We start from the raw sequence: 12455 nt of genomic DNA on the forward strand, positions 1-12455 counted from the left end.
GACACATCCTTTGTTGGACTGGAGAAAGAGTCTGAGGGTGCTCCCACTGCAAAAGGCTGGTTTGTGAGGCTACCTACTTAGCTGTCCCTCTCATCCATTTCTCTGCAGGGAGGCACTCCCAGTTTGCAGGCCATCAGAGTACTGAAGGCAACAGAGATTGGCAGCAGCTGCCTCTAAAGTATCCCAGATTTTACCAATCTGAAATCCCAGCTACCCTGGGACACATGACCAGAAACCAATGATTGTGCTGGGAATTTTGTGGGTTTTTTTGGCAAATATGACTTGACTTGGGTGCAACTAAGAACAGGTTCATCAGAACATACAGAACGTTACAAAGTTTTGTCATCAGAGCCAGTTTTGGGGATTGTATGGAACCTGTAGCTAATTGGCTCCCACGTTTTAGAAGACAGCCCTAAAAATAACATAAGACATTTGCCTGAGTGCATTAGCTCACCCTCTGACTATTCTTAGGCAGAATTAAAGAGCGAAGATTAGGCTTTATCTACATTGGCATTTCGTCGGCAAAACTTTTGTCATTCAAGGGTGTTAAATGAATGCCAAAAGTTTTACCAACAAGAAGCACCGGTGTGAACAGTGCTTTGTCAGCAGGAGCGCTCTCCTGCCGAAGAAGCTGCTGCCGCTGCTCATGGGGGATGGAAGTTTTTTGTTAGCAGAAGAGCTCTCTACTAGTCAGCTCTGGTAAAACACCCAGCAGCTTGGCCTTCGGGCTTTTCAGATTAACACTTGGGCGGGGCAGTAGGGAAGAGAAGGCAAGGGAAGGAGTGTTGCCAATTTTTGTAATTTTTTATTGAGTCTTGTAATATTTGGTAGTTTTCTTAAAGCCCCAACTGCTGGAATCAAGTGATTACATGAGAATCCCAGCTTTCATTTAAATAAAAAAAATTCTAGTTGTCATGGTGGTGGAGAAAAGCTTGAAAACATGAAGTGAGTGCACCCCAAAAGCTCAAAAACCAGAAGACAAATAAAAAGGACCCAAGACTTAAAAAAAAACACTTGTCTTTTTTTGTGGCCTAACTCATGAATTCTGAATGCTCAAGTTGGCAAAATATTATTATTATAGACCCCATTGTGGTTGGCACTGTACAAACAGAACAAAGAGAGATTTGCTGTCACCACTGCAACACTTCCCAGCTACATGGAAGGGGGGGTGAGGAGAAGGAGAAGATATACAGTTCACCTTCCTTATCATGAGGAATGAAATGAAAGAAATAGGATGTGAGAAAGGTGGGGAAAGACGTAGACCCAGATCCTCAAAGGTGTTTAGGCCACAGAGACCAAGATGGGAAAGGAGCAGGAATAACTTCACGAGGCTTTAAAAAACCTGAAGTCCACTATATGTCACATATTGCTTTAGTTAGAAGTAAAGCACAAGGTTTTATAAGGTCTGTACAAATGGATCTTAACTCTTGAATCACTTGGAACGTGTTCTTGGAAATTTCTCAAAGCTTGCATCCAGTAGCTAGAGTTTCCATGACCTGTATTGAATTATGTCTGAAGCAGATCAGGAGCCAACTAGCTAATTCTTACATGTTGCGTTTCAAATTACAACTTGATTACAATTCTTTCTCCTGAATTGCTTATAGTACATTAGTCCTCAAGAAAATGGCTTTCAAATGGGGCAACAAGTTATGACAGAGGCAGAAGACTTGAAATAAGAGAATTGCTTGAAAGTTATATGGAAATAGTGTAATCATTTGGTTCTTCTAATCTATCATTTATTCCACTGAGAGGCAAAATGTAAATATAATTTATGAACAGCTACTGTAATTCTGTTACAATAGCCATAGCTATAATAACGAGTCATCTTTTTTTTTTCTGATTGGGTAACCACTACCTCAACTGTTATAAATCCTGGGTAAAATAGAACGAAGAGATATGATCCCTTCCAACGAAACATGGTTTGGAATCAGCAAAAGGTTGAAGAAGAGGATAAGCTGAATACCAAACAACCCTCTCCTGTCAAAAAACCATTCATCAGAAAATGTTCAGGTTTTTAACCAGATCTAGTTTAGTATCTCTCATAATTTCCTTGTTAAATACAAGTAATTACAAGTAATATGATTTTTATAATGGTCAGCCCTGTAAACTCAGCCTGTGCTCTGAGAGTTAAGGGGAAATGTTTCCATTTTTCTGCATTACCACCAGTAATAAGGTTCTAAAGGTCAAGTTATGCCCTTAGTTATGCAGCCTTGTTATTTTCAAATTGATGCCTTTAGTGCCTTTAGCAAACAGGGAAAGATTAAGAATGAGCTCTCAAAACTGGATACTCTCAAAAAAACCCAACCTTCGACACAAACTTCCTCGTGGCTGGACTTTACTAAAACTAGACAAGCCATTTACAACACATACGTTTCTTCTCTACAAAAGAAAAAGGACACTAAATTATCTAAACTACTGCATGCCACAAGGGGCCAAAGCAATGGTTCCCTTAACCCACCCAGCAATATTGTTAATCTATCCAACTATACTCTTAACCCAGCAGAAGAATCTGTCCTATCTCGGGGCCTCTCCTTCTGCCCCTCCACCCCCACGAACATGATACAGTTCTGTGGTGACCTAGAATCCTATTTTCGACGTCTCCGACTCAAGGAATATTTCCAACACACCTCTGAACAACATACTAATCCACAGAGACCTTCCTACCAACACTACAAAAAGAAGGATTCTAGGTGGACTCCTCCTGAAGGTCGAAACAGCAGACTGGACTTCTACATAGAGTGCTTCCGCCGATGTGCACGGGCTGAAATTGTGGAAAAGCAGCATCACTTGCCCCATAACCTCAGCTGTGCAGAACACAATGCCATCCACAACCTCAGAAACAACTCTGACATCATAATCAAAAAGGCTGACAAAGGAGGTGCTGTTGTCATCATGAATAGGTCAGAATATGAACAAGAGGCTGCTCAGCAGTTCTCCAACACCACTTTCTACAAGCCATTACCCTCTGATCCCACTGAGGGTTACCAAAAGAAACTACAGCATTTGCTCAAGAAACTCCCTGAAAAAGCACAAGAATAAATCCTCACAGACACACCCCTGGAACCCCGACCTGGGGTATGCTATCTGCTACCCAAGATCCATAAACTACAATCCATCGGTGATATTCCTGAAAACACCATCCTGGCTACTATGGATGTAGAAGCTCTCTACACCAACATTCCACACAAAGATGGACTACAAGCCGTCAGGAACACTATCCCCGATAATGTCATGGCAAACCTGGTGGCTGAACTTTGTGACTTCGTCCTCACCCATAACTATTTCACATTTGGGGGAAATGTATACCTTCAAATCAGCGGCACTGCTATGGGTACCCGCATGGCCCCACAGTACGCCAACATTTTTATGACTGACTTAGAACAACGCTTCCTCAGCTCTCGTCCCCTAATGCCCCTACTCTACTTGCGCTATATTGATGACATCTTCATCATCTGGACCCAGGGAAAAGAAGCCCTTGAGGAATTCCACCATGATTTCAACAATTTCCATCCCACCATCAACCTCAGCCTGGACCAGTCCACACAAGAGATCCACTTCCTGGACACTACAGTGCTAATAAGCGATGGTCACATAAACACCAGCCTATACTGGAAACCTACTGACCGCTATTCCTACCTACATGCCTCCAGTTTTCACCCAGACCACACCGCACGATCCATTGTCTACAGCCAAGCTCTATGATACAACCGCATTTGCTCCAACCCCTCAGACAGAGACAAACACCTACAAGATCTCTATCAAGCATTCTTACAACTACAATACCCACCTGCTGAAGTGAAGAAACAGATTGACAGAGTCAGAAGAGTACCCAGAAGTCATCTACTACAGGACAGGCCCAACAAAGAAAATAACAGAACGCCACTAGCCGTCACCTTCAGCCCCCAACTAAAACCTCTCCAATGCATTATCAAGGATCTACAACCTATCCTGAAGGACGACCCATCACTCTCACAAATCTTGGCCCCCCAACCTGAAGCAAATACTCACCAGCAACCACACACCACACAACAGAACCTATAACCCAGGACCCTATCCTTGCAACAAACCCCGTTGCCAACTGTGCCCACATATCTATTCAGGGGACACCATCATAGGGCCTAATCACATCAGCTACACTATCAGAGGATCATTCACCTGCACATCTACCAATGTGATATATGCCATCATGTGCCAGCAATGCCCCTCTGCCATGTACATTGGTCAAACTGGACAGTCTCTACGTAAAAGAATAAATGGACACAAATCAGATGTCAAGAATTATAACATTCATAATCCAGTTGGAGAACACTTCAATCTTTCTGGACACTCGACTTCTGATCTCAAAGTGACTATCCTTCAACAAAAAAACTTTGAAAACAGATTCCAACGAGAGACTGCTGAATTGGAATTAATTTGCAAATTGGATACAATTAACTTAGGCTTGAATAGAGACTGGGAGTGGTTGAGTCATTATACTAAGTGAAACTATTTCCCCTTGTTTATTCCCCCTCCCCCTCCCCCACTGTTCCTCAGACGTTCTTGTTAACTCCTGGAAATGTGCTGGAAATGGCCCACCTTGATTATCACTTCAAAAGGATTTCTCTCCCACCACCCCACTCTCCTGCTGGTAATAGCTCATCTTAAGTGATCACTCTCCTTACAATGTATATTTTTTCATGGTCTGTGTGTATATATAAAATCTCCTCACTATACTTTCCACTTTATGCATCCGATGAAGTGAGCTGTAGCTCACAAAGATTATGCTCAAATAAATTGGTTAGTCTCTAAGGTGCCACAAGTACTCCTTTTCTTTTTGCGAATACAGACTAACACGGCTGCTACTCTGAAACCTTTAGCGATAGTGTGTAACCTCATCACCTTCAGTAGGTTTCCTCTGGTGTAACTGATTGGACCTTTAGTAAACAATTCAGTTAATAACACGCTAAATTGATTAGAATCCAGGTTACTCTTCTTTGTCTCTTTGTTGTTGTTACTATACTGGTTCTGCAGGGCTCACAGGACTGTGTTTGTTTTTTTTTAACCCAAACACCCTTTTCTGGTACTGTGTCAATTCAGCAAGGTACTTAAGTTTGTGCCTAACTTAAGCCTATGAGTAGCCTCACTGAAATCAATAGGTCTACCAACATGCTTAAGTATCTTGCTGATTTGGGGCCTTTTGTCAGCAGATCTGATTACATACACACAAGGAGCAGATCTGCTGAGTAAGCAGGTGCAGTTTTAACGTGGTAATTTTTAACAGTGAATCTTAAAACATCCCTGTGTGGCTGAGAAGTACTAATAACCTCATTTTACAAACAGGGAAACTGTAGCATGGAGTTTATGTGGTTCCCAGGGTCACTCAGAAGGTCTCTGGCAGAACAGAGATTAGAACCCAAAGCTCCTGATTCCCATTCTGCTGCCTTACCATAACAACCAGCTTTCCACAAGGACTCTTAATTTTAACATATTTATTGGGGATCCAAATAATTTGAGGTGGGCATGACATTCCAGGGTGCAATCCAGATCAGTGAGGGGCATGTCACCCCTGCTCTACAAGCTGGGGTGCCTCACAGTGCTTTGCTGCTGTAGCTTCCAACCTGGGCTCCTCACAAACAGCCAAAGAGCATGCAGATCACACCCTGAGTGTCTGTGTACAGCTACAGCCCTGGTCCAGCAACTCTGACCCCAGCAGCCTGTCAACAACACACCGGCCACACACTGGCTTCTAGCAGCCTTGGTTACTACCTGCAGGTTGACCCCAACACACTCCTAGTCCTGGATTTCCCCCTCAAAATGTGTGTTCTGCACTGTCCAGCCCTCTTCTGGACAGTCAAGATATATTAGGTACATTGTCCTTCTAAAGGGATCAACATACGATATTGCGATACCTTAAATAGAGTTACCCAGACAATTCACAGCACTAGATTAGTTTTAATTAAAGAATAAAACCAGTTTATTTAACTATAAGGAGATAGGTTTTAAGTGAGTACAAGTATAGGGCATTAAAGTCAGAAGTGTTTACAAGAGAAATAAAGATAAAACACATCCTAATACTAAAAATTAACAAACTAGACTTGGTTCAAGGTGAAATCCCTTACTGCATGTTTCAAGTAACATTGCTGACTGAGCTCTCAGGCGAGGATCTGGTGCCAAAATCCAACAACTGTTTCTTTTGACGAGAGATGGCTGGGGAGAGATACCTTGAGTGTTTTTGCCCCTCACTTTTATAGTTAGGTCACCCTTTAGAAATGCATTTTTCTGAGCGTAACCCCTACATAAAGTTAATTACTGCTGTGAGGACAGAGACAAAAAGTCTGGCAGTGAAAAAGGTTCCACGCTGTTGTTTCCTAGATGCAGATCTGTTTTTTCCTGCCCTGCTTCTGTGCCAAAGAATGGCCACGTGATGGGTGATTGCCCATCAACTTTGAGAAACAAGTTTACTCACTCCCCAGACTTGTCTAATAAGCACACTTCTGTCATGATTTCATCTTAAATTCATAACTTTACATGTAAAGTTGCTACATACATTTCATCATGATATTATTGACCAGTGAGTTATTCAGATGATACCTCACAAGGCATGTTTTGTACAAAGATTATTACAATAGTGTGTAGGGTGTGAATACAGAGGTACATTCCATCACAGTGGTCATCTGGATATTCTGAACGATATGCTAATCCCCAATCTTGCAAAGGTTTACATTTGGGAGCAGTCCAATTCAGCATGTGTTTGCAGGATCACGATACTGGAATGTAACGAGGAGTTAATATAATTAATCTTATTAAAGTATTTACAATTTTCCCATGAATTTACTGGGACAAATTCATCCCTGCTATATCACTGAAGTAAAACAAGAGATGAATTTGCAATTTGTATTCACAATAGGTTAGTTAGAATCTGTTGAGTAAATATGATTTTTAAAATGTACCTATATGAATATTTATACAGTGATCCTGGAGCCATATAGGCAGATAAAAATAATGCATTTTTTTGCCTCATCAGCAAGAGGGTGTACTCCACCTGCTTAGGAACACTTTTGACCGCTAGCTGTTACAATTCCTGTCACACGTACAAGGCATGGTAAGAACTTTCTACGGGATCTAAAGAAAGTGCTTAGTAGTGAAATAAAAGGTACAGGTCAGTTACAACTGCCAAGTGCATTGTTCAACAGAATGGTTCATTGTATTGAATTTCACCTCTCAATTACATTACAGTATACTGTGGTGAGATTTATGGTTATAATAACATAACTTAAAATGACAAGCCAAGTGCTTTAAAACTCATGTTTCAGTTAAAATTGGCAGCATATAAATAGCTGCTACTATTTAGTCCTCTCTAATATTTCAAATACAGGATGATAATGGATTTTCTGATATATTATATGCTGAGTGGATAAATGCTAGACAGGGCTCAGTGATTCTTGTTGAAATTTTTTTGACTTGCCCGGACAGGGTGTCTAATTATTAAATGCCAATTTTAAGGCTTCCAGCTCCCTGGATGAAAGGTTGGGTTTGTTCTTTCACTGAACAGTTTTGTAACAGGATGTTGGATCATATTAAAGAAGTTTGTATTAAAATCACAAATGAGTTTGATTCCCCATAGTTTAAATTCCAGGGTATCACTAATTAAGAGGTCTCTTGGTCTCATATTTTTACTGTTTCTCTCCCTCTCTGTGTGAAACTTGCAAGCTGCTAATTGTATTAGTACATCCTAAAACAGAGCCTGTTCTCAAAGCAATACTTTGTAACAACTACTCAGAGAGAGAGAGACTCAAAGCGATACTCTGTAACAACAGAAACAGGACACAGAGACTCCCCGCCCTTTTGTTGTATTTATCTTGCTTTGTTAACAATTGTGATTAAAATAGAGATAGAGGATGTATGTGGATGGATGCTTGGTGTGGATAATAACTGAATGATCAGGGAGGTGCCAGCCTAAGAATGCAGTGTCCATCGGCTGAAGAAGGAATCAAGTGGAAACAACCAGAGGACCCCCGGAGGGCAGGCTGGAATCTGCCCAACAGCCTCAAGGATGGGAGAACCAAAGAACAAGACAACATCTGGCAGCACGGAGCCGTCAGGAATGTGCCACATGCTGATTGATTCCGCAACAGCATGATGAAGCAATTCCCATAGACTGGCATAGGAAGAAATTCCTATAAAAATGGACTCTAGAAAGTGAGAATTTTGGGGTCTGATTCTGCAAACCAACTTCCAGGAGCATCAGATGAGCATCTGACAAGGCCCTGCTTCCTCCTCATGTCCAGGACAACTGGCCAGTGGCTTGGCATGAGCAACTCTAAGGCTGGTAACTATGATGATAACCTTGCAGAACCTGTGTGTGTGTATGAATAAATATGAAATTGAATGGAACGTTATTGCTTTAACTAACTGCTTACTATGATTCTTTCTGTATTCACAATAAATGTGGCATTTTGCCTTTTCCCCTTTAATAAGATCCTGCTGGTTTTTATTTTATTGGTATAACGAGGAAACCTGGCTGCATTACTTTTATCCAGGCAAGAAACAGTATTTGTGTTTAGTTATCTGCCATTTTATACAGCATAGTTCCATACATGTACACAGATCATGGCAGAAAAATCATCAGCATTATTTCTCTTGTGTACAAAACAAAATTCATGATTTTATATAGGAACATGGGATTCATCATTATAGAGCACAACACTAGACTATTTAATCTAGAGTCCTGACCATGGCAATAGCCTATATCACACATTTCTGCAGAAGTTTAAAAAAGAAAGAAACATATTTGTCTACTATCATGATACTAGCTCTCAGCTTTAGCAGTACAATCCTACCAGATTTGCCTGAAACAGAAAGCGACTGTCCTGAGAAGGAACAGCATTACAACTGCTCCTGTGGCATTCCACACCTCCATTCAGTATTTGGGGCATGATTCTGCAATGATAGGACTTTAGGAATTTAGATATGGCCATTTGGATACCTGTGCCAGGCAGACAATATCAGTAAAATTTAGCTATGTAACTTATATTTGTAAGACTCATAGACATTAAGGTCAGAGGGTGCCATCATGATCATCTAAGTCTGACCTCCTGCACATTGCAGGCCACAGAACCTCACCCACCCCCTCCTGCAATAGACACATAACCTCTGGCTGAGTTATTGAACTCCTCAAATTATGATTTAAAGACTTCAAGTTAGAGAATCAACCATTTACACTAGTTTAAACCTGCAAGTGACCAGTGCCCTATGCTGCAGAGGAAGGTGACCCCTTCCCCCCAATTGTCTCTGCCAATCTGACCCCAGAGAAAATTCTTTCTTGACTTCAAATATGGTGATCAGTTAGACCATGAGCATATGGTGAGCAGTTAGACCAAGACCCACCAGCCAGACACCTGGGAAAGAATTCTCCATAATAACTCAGAACCCTCCACATCTAGTGTCCCATCACAAGCCATTGGAGATATTTGCTACTGCAGTCGCAGATCAGCTACATGCCATTGTAGGCAGTCTCATCACACCATCCCCTCCATAAACATATCAAGCTCAGTCTTGAAGCCAGTTAGGTAATTTTGCTCCCATTGCAAAAGTGGGGGCAAGGAAGCCAACTGATTCTCTAGATTCCCCTGCTTCTGGGACCACCCTCAGGAGCACATAGTACTAATGAATACAACAATGGGCACACTGTGGAACACACATTTGCAGGAGCAGTGATTGCAGGGACCAACAAGAACCATTGCCATCTTGTGCAAGTTAAGAAAGCTGACCCTGGCTTCTTCCAAAGATGTACAAGTTGAAGAGAATGGGGAGGACAAACTTCTCCCCCTGGTGAAAGTATTCAAAGGGAACACCATGAGTTGAAACTTGCAGTTTAATCCTAGATGGAGAGAACGAGACATTACTCCTCTGATAAGAAGTCACTTATTACATTGGAATGGGAATGAGGGCGAGGAAAGAATATCTGTATGAAAGAAAATGGAAAAGTAGGTGAGAATACATTCATGTCTCCCTTCTGTAGAATAAAGTGATATTGCAATTAAATCTCCTGTTAAAGAGCTTCAAGGGTCATATGGTAGGATAGAAGACGGAGGCCAGGGAGGAAAATATGGAGGGTGAACTGAAAATGCCAACAACAAAAGGTTCAATGGGCCCAAGCAAAGATTAGTGGACAAAGAAACAACAGCAGCAATCTTGTCTTATTACAAACGCCAAGTGATAACTCAAAATTAGGCAATCTGGGGGGGCCTCAGGTCAAATACTGACTCCTCGAATAAGAGACAGAAAAGAGCTATAGTGGATTGGACACAGATAAGACTGGCAGCAAGTAAAACAACTACCTGAAACCTTACATGGAAGTTTAATTGCTCAAGAAGAAACACAGAGTCTTTCCATACCATTTACTTTTATTTTGTGAACAGAAAAATATAAACTCAGTTATAAACAAACGCTCTCTGTTGCTACAGCCGAGGGTTACAAAGAGTAAAACCAAATACAAGGAACTAGAACACGTAGCTCTGGAAGTAGTTTGCACCACCAGCACAGAAGCAGTGAAAAGTGCCTTTGGCACGCCCTGCAAACATGAAACATCTCACACCCGCTTACGATAATATCAAAGCAGACCCAGTAATACTTGGTGGTGTCTGTGACAGGCAGCACACAAACTTCTGGGGATCCTCATGCCTCTGCTACACCCCAAATACCAGTTTCCCTAATAAAATGAGAAAGCATCTGCTGAGATATTGTTACTATCTGGTAACAAATCCAGGCATTGGAGAGATGTGCGGAAGGTAAGACCCAGGAGACTTCCTTGCATAGCATAGAAAATTTGTGAGAGAAGATTAGAATTCTGTTGGGAATGTGAGTCACTCTATAACAAAGGCAGGTATGCCGCAGTATTGCTAACACAGGCCCTTAGAATGAGAAGGCAGTCCCTATGGAAACAAGCTCTCAAAAGGAAGCTCAGGGAATCTACATGTGTGACCTGTGAACTAATCCTGGGGCTGCAGGTTTTACTTAGTAGGTTATAGATGGTTTGGTCTGTTTGTCCAGCTAGCTCAGAGGCATTCTGCATCAGACTATCTTTGTTCTGATGTTATCTACAGCCTGATAAATTAAACCTCTCGGAGTTGTTTTCCTTTTGATAAAGGCAAAAAGGCCCTGGCGGTTAGTGATAGGAACTGAGGCCCAGCTACACCTGGCACTAAAAATGGGATTTTGACTTCATTTGTGTGAAAACCATGAGGTCTAGTCCCTGATATTACTTTGATAAATGCTCAGACTAGCAGCTCTTAGGGGAGCCATCAGATGATGCAGCATTGAGTCCTCAAAACAATCATTGTCCTTAGCCTTGTCTTGTAGGACGGGACAGGCAGATTATGCTTCAGCCATCAGGATTATTTGTTCTCCTGTGTCCCACATTTCCTTAGCCCAGTAAGATACTATGGTGTCTTGTTATACTTCAGGGGCCATGTTGGCTATCAGGTAACTGGGACTAATGTGCCAGAAGGAATTACAAAATTGATGGCCCAACAGTAACTCATGCAAGAGTAGCTATCAGCCCAGCTAGCTGCTCAGCTGCAGCTACCAACCTAACTGGCAGGCTAGGAATAACAGCAATCCCAGAAGCTCTGGGTGCCCAAGCTTGCTATGTCCTGCTCAATTTGCAGCACCATCCATTAATTCCAGTTTCCCAGTCACCACAATGGGCCCTGGGCCACAAGCGAGATGCCACAGGCTCAACAATCGGCCCTGTTCACACTGGAAGCTGAGAAAAATCAGAGATAGCTGCTAGAAGATAGGGAGCTACCAGAAAGACATAGGAAGAGGTCAGGTAGATCTGGTGACAGCCCCTCACAAGCTCTAGGCAGGACGGAAAGGTGGGGAATTAATCTGATGACTGGGCCTTTTTTCTTTAACTGATGTCTGTGTATTACACATCTGAATCAATCAGAACAAGCAACCCCAGAAAGCACCATGATTGTGTACAGTCACATTTATCTCCAGTAAAGCTGTGGCAAAAATTCCTGCTACTGAGGCCATTCCAATGAGGAAATATTCCTGGTATCCCAAGTCAGTTGTCGCCTGCCTATTATTTCTTTTAGTTTAATTTTCTGTTTAAAATCATAGGGAAATATTAATAAATATCAACCTTTCGGTTGGTGACAGAGCCAACAATAGTCAGAAGGAATTTATAAAAGGCAGGATTTTTTTTTGGACAGAATTACAAAATTAGTGGATCTGAGGAATACATTAGATGTAATGCATTTGGAGTTGATTAAAGAAGTTCAAAGATTTTCTGGCAAAGTCAATGACCAGTGGAAGATCACGTAAATACGTTTTGTATTTTAACATGCATGGTGCAATTTTAATTTTTTTTCTGTATAAAAAAAAAATCTAAAAAGAAACCACATCTGTATGTAAAACACATTTTATTAAAAATACATATTTTCTGTTTTACATAAAAAGAACCCGCA

Source organism: Eretmochelys imbricata, chromosome 2 (assembly GCF_965152235.1).
Source record: "Eretmochelys imbricata isolate rEreImb1 chromosome 2, rEreImb1.hap1, whole genome shotgun sequence".
In the NCBI taxonomy this organism is placed as follows: domain Eukaryota; kingdom Metazoa; phylum Chordata; order Testudines; family Cheloniidae; genus Eretmochelys; species Eretmochelys imbricata.